Source organism: Rhincodon typus, chromosome 9 (assembly GCF_021869965.1).
Source record: "Rhincodon typus isolate 14 chromosome 9, sRhiTyp1.1, whole genome shotgun sequence".
In the NCBI taxonomy this organism is placed as follows: Eukaryota; Metazoa; Chordata; class Chondrichthyes; order Orectolobiformes; family Rhincodontidae; genus Rhincodon; species Rhincodon typus.
In genome coordinates, this window is record NC_063340.1 from 19,147,472 (window position 1) to 19,160,041 (window position 12,570).

The 12,570-nt window shown below is 39.8% G+C and overlaps 1 protein-coding gene across 5 annotated transcripts in view; it reads left to right on the forward strand.

The window, feature by feature from the left end:
• LOC109910972 (atlastin-2-like) overlaps nucleotides 1-12,570 on the forward strand; it is a 75,804-nt gene that overhangs the window by 28,126 nt on the left and 35,108 nt on the right. The window lies entirely within an intron of this gene.

The following is a 12,570-nucleotide window of genomic DNA, read 5'->3' on the forward strand; positions in this document are numbered from 1 at the left end:
ATTTCTGAAGAAGGGCCTAGGCCCGAAACGTCGGCTTTCCTGCTCCTCTGATGCTGCTTGGCCTGCTGTGTTCATCCAGCTCTACACTTTGTTATCTCAGATTCTCCAGCATCTGCAGTTCCTACTATTTCTGAACTCATTTGTAAGTGCTGTTTAAACCGCTATTTGTTGTGTTGGTTCAGTGGTAAAATGCTCCCCTGCCACGTGGGAAGCCTGGGTTTGATTCTCAGCCAATGCATGGGATGCCTTCTCTTCTTGGGGCCCTTTGGTACAGTATTAGTATCCCTACCCCAGGATTGAGGGGTCTGGGTTCAAGTTCCAGGGGTGTGTAGTAACATCTCTAAACTAGTTTATTAGAAAAATATTTTAAATTAATAAAAACTGCCAACTGGTACAACCAGTGGGGGAGATTACTGCAGATGAGCTAGAGCAGAGGGTGTACACAGATTTGAGATTTGTTGGGCAGCAAGTAGCTGGTTTGTGCAGTGGTGACTAGTTGCTTCTGACAAATGCCTCCTGTGAGCCAACAGCTATGTGATTGATTGATTGGCTCCCAAGCAGCAGAACAACTTGTGGGTGTGAGTATCCAGGCAGAAGCTATTGGATCTGAAAAGGAAGGAACTGTCCTCTTTCTTTTTCTCTGCAGTAATGATATTTAAAGCTTGAAGGAAACCAGTTTGTTTTCCCTCCACAGTTACTGCAATCTGTGGCTCTATAAACAGAAGTCAGACTTGTTTTATATAATTGAACCAGTCATCCTGTGCATCCTGCAACTAAGTAAAGGTGTACCTGGAGAAAGAAGATCCAGAAGCACCATTCTGATCAGCAAAGGAATTATCTCAGCAAACCCTGTGGTAAGGGATCTCTGAACTGCTTTCCAAGTATTTCCTTCAGACCATAATACCCACTTTTTCCTCTGTGTAGAGGACACGTTGATCATAAAGAGGTTAGTTTTGACAAGTAGTCTGCTTCGCACTCCCCACCCCCCACCTCGGCATTTTCCCTGCAACCGCAGCAAGTGCTATACCTGCAGCTACACCTCCCCCCTCCATCCCAGGCCCTAAGAAGACCTTCCACATTAAACAGATGTTCACCTGCACATCTGCTAATGTGGTATACGGTATCCGCTGTTCCCGTTGTGGCCACCTCTACATCGGGGAAGCCAAGTGGAGGCTTGGGGACCGCTTTGTGGAACACCTACGCTCGGTGCGCAACAAACAACTGCACCTCCCAGTTGTGAACCATTTCAACTCCCCCAGTCACTCCTTGGATGACATGTCCGTCCTGGGCTTCCTGCATTGCCATGATGATGTCACCCGAAGGCTGCAGGAACAGCATCTCCTATTTCGCTTGGGAACCCTGCAGCCCAAGGGTTTCAATGTGGACTTCACAAGCTTCAAAATCTCCCTGCCCCTGACCGCATCCCAAAACCAGCCCAGCTCGTCCCCACCTCCCTGACCTGTCTGTTCTTTCTCCCACCTATCCACTCCTCCCACCCCCACCCCCACCCCCACCCCCACCCCCAACTTACCAGCCTTATTCCCCACCTCCTTGACCTGTCCATCTTCCCTGGATTAACCAACCCCCACCCTAACCCCCCACCTACGCTCACCTTTTACTGGCTCCATCCCCGCCTTCTTGACTTGTCCGTCTCCTCTCCACCTATCTGCTCCTTTATCTGTCTTCTGTCTGCCTCCCCCGTCTCCCTATTTATTTCAGAATCCCCTTCCCCTCCCCCATTTCTGAAGAAGGGTCTTGACCCGAAACGTCAGCTTTCCTGCTCCTATGATGCTGCTTGGCCGGCTGTGTTCATCCAGCTCTACACCTGGTTATCTCGGATTCTCCAGAATCGGCAGTTTCTACTATCTCTGTAACAGTTTTGACAAGTAGTTATGTTGATAGCTCACTATTGATTCTGTACTTAACCTATTTATTTGTAATAAATAATCTTTCAAGTGTAGAACCATGTTTCATGCTTTCTGTCAATTTTTAAAATACTAACTTTTTTTTTGATGTTCCTGGGAGTAGTGGCTTGATCTTCAGAGCACTTCCCCCGGTGAAGTGCCTAACACAAAATTAATGTTTTTAACATTTATAGTTAATGTATCACAATGCTAAATTAATCAAAACTACATAGAAATTGTTTCAAATGAATCCTTGGGAGACCAGAAGGATAGCCAGCAACTAGGAATACTATAAATGTGCTTTGCTCCTGATTACGGTTGACTGTGATTGCTAGTTCTGTATCGAATTTTAGTTTAGCTTTTCTTTGTGCTTCAAATCTGGCAGTGAACCATGAATTTTTAACCAAAACAGAACTGTACATCAACTTGTTGAATGAACCATTTGATTCTTGACATGTTGGTATTTTGACTTTTTTTACAATATAAAATTGCATGTATAGAAACCTTTTCGATCAGATTTGCTTAACATCCGAACTTTGTGCTGCTCGAGAATGTTAGGTTTGAGATGCTGTGAAGGGCTGAGCTGTGCAAACGGCTGATTTACATGATGGAACGTCAATGAGGGTACTCTACTTGCTTCCCTTACTATGTTATCGTTCATTCTTAAACTGCCTGTTTGCAACTACTTTATTTCCTGAGCTTGCTTTTCCCTTAACTTTAATTTGTCAGCAAACTTCTTTCCCTGAGTTTGAGTGAACAAAACGTCTAGGAACACTACTAGAGCCACTTCATTGTGGCCTTTAATTGTCTTTACCATGCACCTACAATTATATTTACTGAACTAAATGTTAAAATCCATGCAGAGACCCAAATGGGAGCACCAACTGTCATACCATTAGTCTTAATAAATCCTGGCATGAATATTTCAGTGGGTGAATGTGAATAGATAAGGTAGGTGAGGTGAGTGAGCAGGATTTAACTCCATGGGCAAGTTAAATGAGGAATCTTTTGAGTAAGTACCTTTTTGACCTGTCTGTAGTTTCTGACTCAGACTCTGGAAGGGTTGCAAGGTGTAGGGTGATTGTTCCGAAGTACACACTTCCCCATGTAGATCCGGACATCCTGGGTTGAAAGTCTGGTCTCTCTGCCAGAGACCAGGAAGATCTAGGCTGATCCTTCTGTGAGCTAGAAAGACAAACTTTGAATTAATTCCTAGAGTAATGTTGCCTGTTTCTGTTTGGGGTGGAAAATAAAATGTTTTAAAGAAAAACTGAGCTGGTCAGACAACTTCTATGGAGAGAGAAACCGTTATTGCTTGTTTGATCTTCTATCAAAATTGGAAACTGGACATTTAAGTGGAGTGGAGGGAATGTTGGAACCAAGAACTGGGCACGTTCTCGGCCTTCCTCCTTTTTACTCTTCTGATGAAACCTGAGGTATAGTTCCTCCTCTTTCAATTAGACATTTTACAGCCTCTGGATTCCACATCTTCCTTTGGCTGCTGTTCTAGCTTTTATTGCATCCAGAACCACTTTCTTATCTTATTATCCAGCTCATTTTGCCCTGCACCTTGATTACTTTCATCATTAATCTTTTTGCATTCCAACCTATAATGCCCTTCCCTGTTGTTGTTTAACTGAACCTTTGCATGCTCACCCCACTTTTTAAAAAAAAAAAAAAAAAATCCTTTAAAATCTGCCAATCTTTATAACTTTTCTAAACCTGTCTCTTTACTCTGCCTCATCCACGCCCAATGAGTATTTCCATCAGACTTCACTTTTTTTTAGATTTTCAGCATTCATAAAACTTAGCTTCAGTGAAGGTTCTACCAGTTTGGCTAGTGTCAACTTTGTATGCAGGTGAATGAACATGATCCAGAGTTGTTTTTCCTGTCTGTCCTAATTACAGCAATTTTTTTTTATTGACCTGCACCTATGGAACCAAGAGTGTGCTGATTGATCAAATATATACTGGATGATAACTGGAAAAACACTAATAGAAACATAATGCAGGGGGTGTACACATCATTTGTACTTTATGTGCGGTATAAAACAGTTTAAATAATGCAACGTTGCCTGAAATAAAACTTATTGGCAGAGAGTCGTCTTACTCACACCCTCAACTGACTACTCTGACATTGTGAGGATTGCAACAATAAGTAAACTTGCTGTATTTCGAGTATATGCTTGTTGCCTGTTTATTGAGTGCTGGTTAAAACAGTTTGCTGCATTTTTTGTTACAAAATTTCTTGTAATTGGCGCAATCCGGTACTGAAGCATTGATTTTTACTTTTCAAACTCAACAGAACTCTAGTTTGTGTAGCAGTTTGCTGTGGTTCTAAGCAGTAACATTATGGCAAAGCATAAGTTGAATTCTATTTTGAACCAGCAAAAGTGAACTTTGGCATATTGAATTAATAAATAAAATCTTTAGGTATACCTCTGTATATATGCTTGGGTTTTTTTCTTAAAATGTGTCCTGGTTTGAACTGCTGAACAATCCCAGAATTTCTTTCCTCATGTAGTACTTGAAAACATTGTATATTTAAATTTAATTTCAATGGTTAATTCTGCAGGGCGTGATTTTGAACTTCAAGTTGAAGATTGTACTGCTTTTGCATCTAAAAGCAATAAAATGGGTATTTGGTGAAAGATTAGATCTTATGGAGGAATTTGTACAGTTTCTTGTTCCTTGGTAACAATTGGTTAATGAAGATGCGAAGTGGTTTCACTTTTTTTTTATAAATGACTTCCATGTGTTCTTTGGCTTCCAGTTCCCTTTGCGCAAACTGTGAACTCTGTCAAGATGAACCTGGTGGACCTTTCAGGTTGATGGAAGCAGAAGCTCTCAATTGTTATAGTGCAGGAGGAGGCCATTCAGCCTACTTGTCTGCAAAGGCTTTCTAAAAGAGTGGCTTACTTAGTGCCATTCTCAAGTCTTCTTAACTTGGCACGTACATTCTTGTTTAGACGACTATAATAGTGCATGCCTGTTTTCCATTGTATTCCAGGCAGGTACTGATCTCAAAGTGAATGTTGTAATCTACCATCGATTGCATTTATTTGTATCTTTGCATTTGTATTAACGTATAAATGTCATGAGATACTTTAAATTTGACCTTTTGCCTAACTTAATAGAAACCAGTTTAAAAGTAACCTACACAGGCTTATTACCCTTGTGTGTTTTCCCAAATCCCAGCTGATAAACATAACATGCATCAATGAATTTGTAGCACATCTGAAGTGAATGAGTAAGTTGGCCTGTATGCAAACTAGCAGTGCAGTCCTTTAGCTTTTTCTGCTGAAGAAAGTTCCTGGTTGTCAATAAGCACTCAACTCCTACTTTCAACGAAAACAGTGAAATTGCAGTGAAATTTTTCAAGGCTTTTTTAACAAGCATCATTGCTTTGCCAACACCCTCTATCAATACCTGAATTGAGTTGAAAGGCAATTTATGTATAGATGGGAAGGAATATCAGCTGTCATTAACAATTGACTTAATGTATGTGATTGCATGAAAATATCTGACAGTGCAGATTGCTTTACTTCAATTTGGTACTCAGTGTTTAGTTATCTCACAATTGGGATTATTCTCTTCTTTTTACACTTGAAGTATTAAGGGAAGGTTTGATTGTGCAGTGTAAAATTGAGGACCAAAATAATCCACAAGACAGCATGTCTGAGTTTGTCAAGTGTTTTTTTTTTATTTTAAAATTGAGTCTTGATGGGGCAAAGAAGGAGAATTATTTCCACCAATCAGTTACCTTAAGTGTGCACTCCCTTTATTGCCATAGTACACTATTGCCACTGTGCTATCTATAAGATGCATTTCAGCATTTCGTCATGTCTCTCTCAGTAATACCTCCTAAAAACCACTTCGAAGGACAAGTACAGCGGATGTATGGGAACACTACAGCCTGCAAGTTCTCCTTGAAGCTGCATACAATCCTGACTTGGAGCTATGTTGCCATTCTGTCACTCTGGATCAAAATCCTGGAACTCTCTGAATACCGATGGCTTAAGGGGACATACTTATTCAACACTTGCACTGCAGTTGACTGCCCATAGTAATGTTTTGGATCAAAACATATCATAAACCAACTGAGATAGTGGGAACTGCAGATGCTGGAGAATCTGAGATAACAGGGTGTAGAGCTGGATGAATACAGCAGGCCAAGCAGCATTAGAGGAGCAGGTGATGCTGCTTGGCCTGCTGTGCTCATCCAGCTCTACACCTTGTTATCTCAAACCAACTGATGTTATTTCGTGGCATCAGATCCCAGGATGAAATCTGGATGAATGTATCATGATTTGGGTTTTTAAAAAGGTTGGGTCTCAGATAGAAACACAATGTTGTAATTCAATTTTAATAGTAAAAGGGAAGTTTATTAAACATACTCTATGAAAATAAAATAGAATAAACCAATCTGTCCACTTATAACATAAACTCAATTTTAAAGGCATGGTAATGTATAATCCCCCTCCTTTACAAGTTTTTTGGAAATCGCTTGTACAGTACCTAATAGGATTCTGTGTACAAATTCTTGTTTGGATTCCTTCCTCGAGTACAAAGGTCAAAGTAACTGATTTTAAGATAATCTAATTTCTCTACATATTCTCCCCCCTCAAAAGCACTGTTGTATATAACCATCTTTGTCCAAGGACTTCACAGAATTGTGTAACTGAAAATAAAACTGAAACAATAACATTCCTCCAACTTATGAGTATTTCCCTTGATTGTGGAAATCTCAGTCCAGAAATTTCCAACCCAAACCTTGAAGCACAATGGTTCACCCTGGTCAGTGATTAAAGTCCTAAAGTTATATCGAACCCATTTTGCTGCCAAAGTAGCAGGCTCCAAACTTTTAAAAGAAAGCATCATAGCTACAGAAATGCTTCCAAGTTAATAATTAATTTCAAACAACAGTAAACCTATGTTGTTAACTAATAAATCAAAACTTAAATGACTACTGATTTACATTTTATCAAATGATTTAAGTTCCATATAAACACGCAAATATATAAGTAAGGAGGGCTCCTGGGGCACAGTGGTAATGCCGCTACAGAGCTAGGAGACCTGGGTTCAAATTCCACCAATGCCAAAGATGTGTCATAACACATCTGAACAAGTTGATTAAAAATATCTGTAATCATATGAAATCTGTTAAAGTACCCTGCAAAAGTGTCACTTTTGAGTACTGCCATAGATTTCACCCAACTTCTCCTCCATACTTTTTGGTGACTGAAGACTCAAAGTTCAGTGCAATGATTGTAATCAGTAAGTGTGAGGGACACATCCTAGTGCCTTTCCCAAGCATCCTGTAGGACCACCCCACTCCACAATCGCTCAATCCATAATTCCCTCTTTTTTTTGAATCAGGTCGCTATCCCAGTATAAGAAATCTGTGCATCAAGTAGACTGGAGCACAGTAAAAGTCTGATGCCAAGTGTCCACCTGTTGCTTTTTTTTATACCATCCTGTCCTTGATCAAGAAATGAGTTGCACCAATCAGTAGAAAAGAAAATCCTGAACTCACTCAACTCTTTCTTCTGAGAGCACTTTACATCATTGTCTGACCTTGCTGTTTGGTTGAAAGGATTTGTGGTCTATTTTGCAAGAATTTTCTCTACAGTCACCATTGATGTCTGAGAGGGAGATCTTATGATCCCAAATATGATCTTTGCAAACCCTGTTGAGAGTTGTGACCAACAAAGTTTTTTTTGGATCTGCTTTGCATAGGTTTAACATTCTTCTGCTCATGATCACCGACCTGGTGAGCAAGAGATTTTGCTGGGTTAACATCCATTGTGCTTCTTTTAAAAGTAGGTCAATAATGAATTGTTGCAAAGTCTAGGAATTTTGTTATTTTCAAGTGAAATAATGGAACAATTATTTTTTGCAGAATTCAGTGCGCTAATTTAATTGCATAGATGTAGCAGAATGTAGCTTCATCTAAACCTTTTATGTAATTCACGTAAAAGGGCTGACTTGCATGTACATGCCCAAAAAGTTACATTTTAATAAATGAATTGTAACCAACTTTGAGCATTCACTTTTTTTCACACCGTTCTACTTCAGATTCTATGGATAGAAATTTATGGTCCTCAAGCAGGTTAATGGAGGGACAGACCAGGTGTAAAATTCTAGACTGTAATTCCCATTGCCCTTTTGCCTACCCCAGTGTATTGCAGTTTTACTGTATGATAAAGCTTAGATGAGAATGCTGTCAGGAGGCAGAGTAGTGAACGCGGATGCATTGAGCTGCCTTCCATTAGCAGGTATGCCACCAGTGGTATCCCTCCATGGAAGAGTCTGCCACTACAATTAATTCTCTGGAGAAGATACCAGTTATAGCTGTTATGGACTAGACAAACCACCAACCCCACCACCACGCTCCCCCCCCCCCCCCAAAAAAAAATATCAAGAAGATAGCCTAGATCTTAATGTTTTAACTTAAAGGCAAGTTTAAGGTGCTGTGTTCCAGATTTGATTTGATTGGTCAAACTACTAGGCTTTAAGCAAAATATGCTTTATTCTTGCACCACAGTTGAAATATAACAAAAACAGAAGATTAGCACAACTTTATTGCAATACTTAAACAAAATAATAATATTTAACTACTACTCATAAATTAGCAGCATCCCATAAACACATCCTTGGCAAAGGCACATTCAACAAAATAGATTTGCTCATGTGCTGTCTCCAGTCCAGGAGAAAGAGGGGGGGAAAAAAAAAACAAAAGAACGAATCTACCAGCAAAGACAGAGCTTAAGGTTTTTACAGCAGCAGAGAGAGAGCTATATCTAGCAGCTTCAACTCCAAAATCCCGAACTTCAACAACTGAAAACAAAACTAAAACCCTGGGTCTGCGTGAGCCTGACTCCTCCCACTCGTTTCTTTTGTCTGTTAGTTTTGGGGTTTTTTTTTAAAAAAAAAGTTTACTCTCTGCTTTCCATGGAGCAGATGCCTTCACCAGATTTACAACATATCTCCAAGAGAATCAGGACAGACAAATCCCTTTTAAATGCACAATGTCACAGAGCTAACATTATCAGATTTTGGACACAGATCCAGTCCTTTCCAAACTGAAACAGTTGGTATTAATGGAGGTAACCAAGGGGCCATTGCACATCTTTTGCAACATAGAGTCTGGGAGGTATTGGTCACAAATAATGGGCTATTGTTTACCAGGAGTGACTTTTAGTTACTACTTAAAGTTGAATGGGATTCAACATATTAGGACATTTCCATACTACCCATCATCTAGTGGCCTGGCAGAAACAGTGGTTCAACCTTTGAAGGCTGGAGTGAAGAAACATCCTATAGCCTCCCTAGATACCAGTTGTCACAGTTCTTATTGATTAGAGAACCACTCTACACGCAACTACAGGGATAGTACCAGCAGAGTTGCTAATGGATAGAAGATTCTGCAGCAGGCTAAGTCTGATCTTCCCAGACCTGGGAGGCATAGTGGGGGTGAAACGGCATCAGGAACTCCAATGCCAAACCCAACACTCTGCCAAGCGAGAGAGGTGGTTTGATACAGGGGACTTGGTTTGGAGCAAGAATCATGGTAATGGCTCCACATGGGTAAGAGGCATGCTAGCGAGATCAGGGCCAGTGACCTATAAAGAGCAGATAGGTGTGACTGTCCTGATAAGCATGTGGACTATTTGAAAGTTGCAAATTCACAGACTGCTGTTCCCCTCAATCTTCAGAAATACTTCTCGAACCCGAGAATTTGCCATCTCCATCAAACGTTGTCGACTCCTCTGACTTGGAGACAGACGTGACAGAAGTAGCTGTCTTGACACTTCTGCCTCCAAAAGAAGGAAACAAAAATTTACCAAGACGCTCCAGGTGCAGGAAGATGAGCTTCTGTTTGTTTCATGCATTCGGTGTCAGATTCAGTGTTGCAGGTATTATGACGCCCCAGGACGCGCTCAAAAGAATCAGATCAGCCTCGTCCATAGATTCAAAGGAATGTAGTGATTGTAATGAGGTCAGCCAGCTGGACATCGTAGGATGGGTTCCCTGGTTGGACCATATTGACAAATCCCAATCAGGGTGACCTGGCCGACACAATACTGAGATGCTGGATGTCACACTCTGAGAGGGGCAGGGCTATTGTCAAAGGCTATGCATTTGTAAATGATTGGTGATGGAATGCCAGCCTCTGAAGTTATTTCAGTGGGTGCCAAAGGCCATCGACCTGATGACAGCAATCTGGCTGCTGGGTAGCTGACCAACTTAGGAATGTGAGTGATATTGGCAGAAGCTTTCAGACTGTTCAAAGGTCAGATGGTCTCTCTCGGTCATTAGCGCTCTCGTGTCCTCTCCGTTGTGCACCCTGTTTGTCAAGCTTGTAAGCCTGAGAGAAGCTAGCTTGTTTTGTCTCACTAACTGCTGTAAACGGTTGCTTTTAACCAGTCACTCAGACTTCATAATTTGAACCAATTGCTTTATGCTCCCAATAGAGCAGTGAAGGATTGGGAAACTGAAGGAACCCTTCTATTGAGTTGCTTCCCCAGTTTCGTTCCCATCCACACAAACACCACTTTTTTTTTGGGCTGTGCGTTGGGGGCAGATTGGAAGGGAGTTAGAGTTTTAACTAATAGAATCTTATGTCAACAATTCATCGTGGTGTTAGAGTTTCTCTTATTTGTGATAAATAATTCTTCTTAAATATGAAAGCCTGGTGTGTTTTCCGTCAACCTGGGATTGAGGGGGATAAATTGGTATATACTTGATAAAATCTTTGACTTTTGTGATGATGCCAGGAATAGCAGGGTTTGATTTCCAACGCATTATACTGGGATCTGACAGCAGCTTCCTTTGTTCTCAGCCATAGACATTTGAAAATGAAGTATCCAAATCTGCTGTGGATTTGAGTGAGGCAGAATTATCATTGCGTACGATCCTAATTTCTTGCATTCTGAGTTAAAACTACTCCAATTTAAATACGACTTGAAAGTACTGAGGCGTGACAGGAATTGCAGATGTGATTCAACATCTGTGACATTTAGATCAATTTTCTGTGCTTATCCAGAAGAATTTATCATTGTACATCTTTTTAATATCTTCAACCTCCTCTGTACAGTGAGTTGGAGTTCCTGTCAGTCAGGACTTGTACTGTAAGATGATTTTATGGTATTTCTCCTAATGAATAACAGAATGAAGAAATTACTAGCGTTAATTTGTGGCAAAGTCCAGAGTACAACTGTTGAGTTTCATAGGGTTGCGTGACTTGAGTAACCATTAACTCAAAAACTATTTATAATGTGGTAAAATCAACTAGAGTTGTGTTAAGAAAAAGCGCTGATTTTGATTTATTTATCCATACTGTATGATTTGTCTTTTGTCTGAATATTACATTTTTCAATTGCAGAACAAAGGGGTGTTGCTGTGCAATTTAAATGCGAATGTGTATGGATGTTTGAAATGCTGGTAGACAGTGACAATCCTGAATCATGCTCAGAATTAACAGAAAAAGTGAAATGCTTCCAAATCTACTTCAGGTTGACTAAACTCTCTCAAAATATGGGATGTGGTTGAGTGAAGCAATTAAAGTAATGTGGTAACAAATCCAGCACATGGAACAGTACTACCTATCCCTCATTATATAAACAACTGGCTGCTCCAAACAGGATATCTCCAAATTCCATGCAATTTCGATGAAATCCCTCTGAAATTTGCACTATAACAAATCTCTTTGCAACAACACTGTTCAGCACAGTCTCCCACCATTGTAAGTGAAGGTAAGTGAAGGTATACAACAGCTCTGAAATAGCCATATAACTGATAAGAGACAAGAGTTGGCAAGTAAAATAATGAATTCAGACAGAAAACAAAGCATCCTGAATCGGTGACATTGGCCATGTTCTCATGACATTTAAAATCATTCCGAGAAGGATAGAAACAAGAGGTTTAATTTTCAGAATTAACAGAAAAAATGAAATGTTTCCAAATCTACTTCAGGTTGACTAAACACTCTCAGTTGATCCATTCAGTCTTGCAGTAATTTATCCCAGAAAAGTAGTCTTGCATTGTTCTTTGATCTTATGGTTTGCTTTTTTTTCTTTCTTGAATCAATAAATATTATATTACACTGTTTTTAATTCATAAGTATCCAAAATATGATTTGTAGCTCTTTATGAAACATACCCTGCCCATGCTTTCTTTAAAAGCTATATGTAAATAAAAGTATCACATTAGACCACTAAGCTTGGACCTCAACAACTGATGGATAAATTTCTTCTGTTTAAGTACCACATACTTAGTAAGATGATCTTGGCATGCATAATTAACAATAAATAATATTTGTATTAGTTAATTAGGATTAGAAATCCTGGTGAATGTGGTGTTTTTCCCTCTCCCTGAAAGGCAGTACCTAAGCCAATTATAAGACTTGACTTTTATCAATGTGGTTGGCTCTCAGTGCTTCATCCCTTTTTAATGATCCCTTCCCAAGTAAGGGAAATTAAAATTAAAATTTCTGAAAATTAAACCTCTTGTTTCTATCCTTCTCGGAATGATTTTAAATGTCATGAGAACATGGCCAATGTCACTGATTCAGGATGCTTTGTTTTCTATCTGAATTCATTATTTTATTTGCCGACTCTTGTCTCTTATCAGTTATATGGCTATTTCAGAGCTGTTGTATACC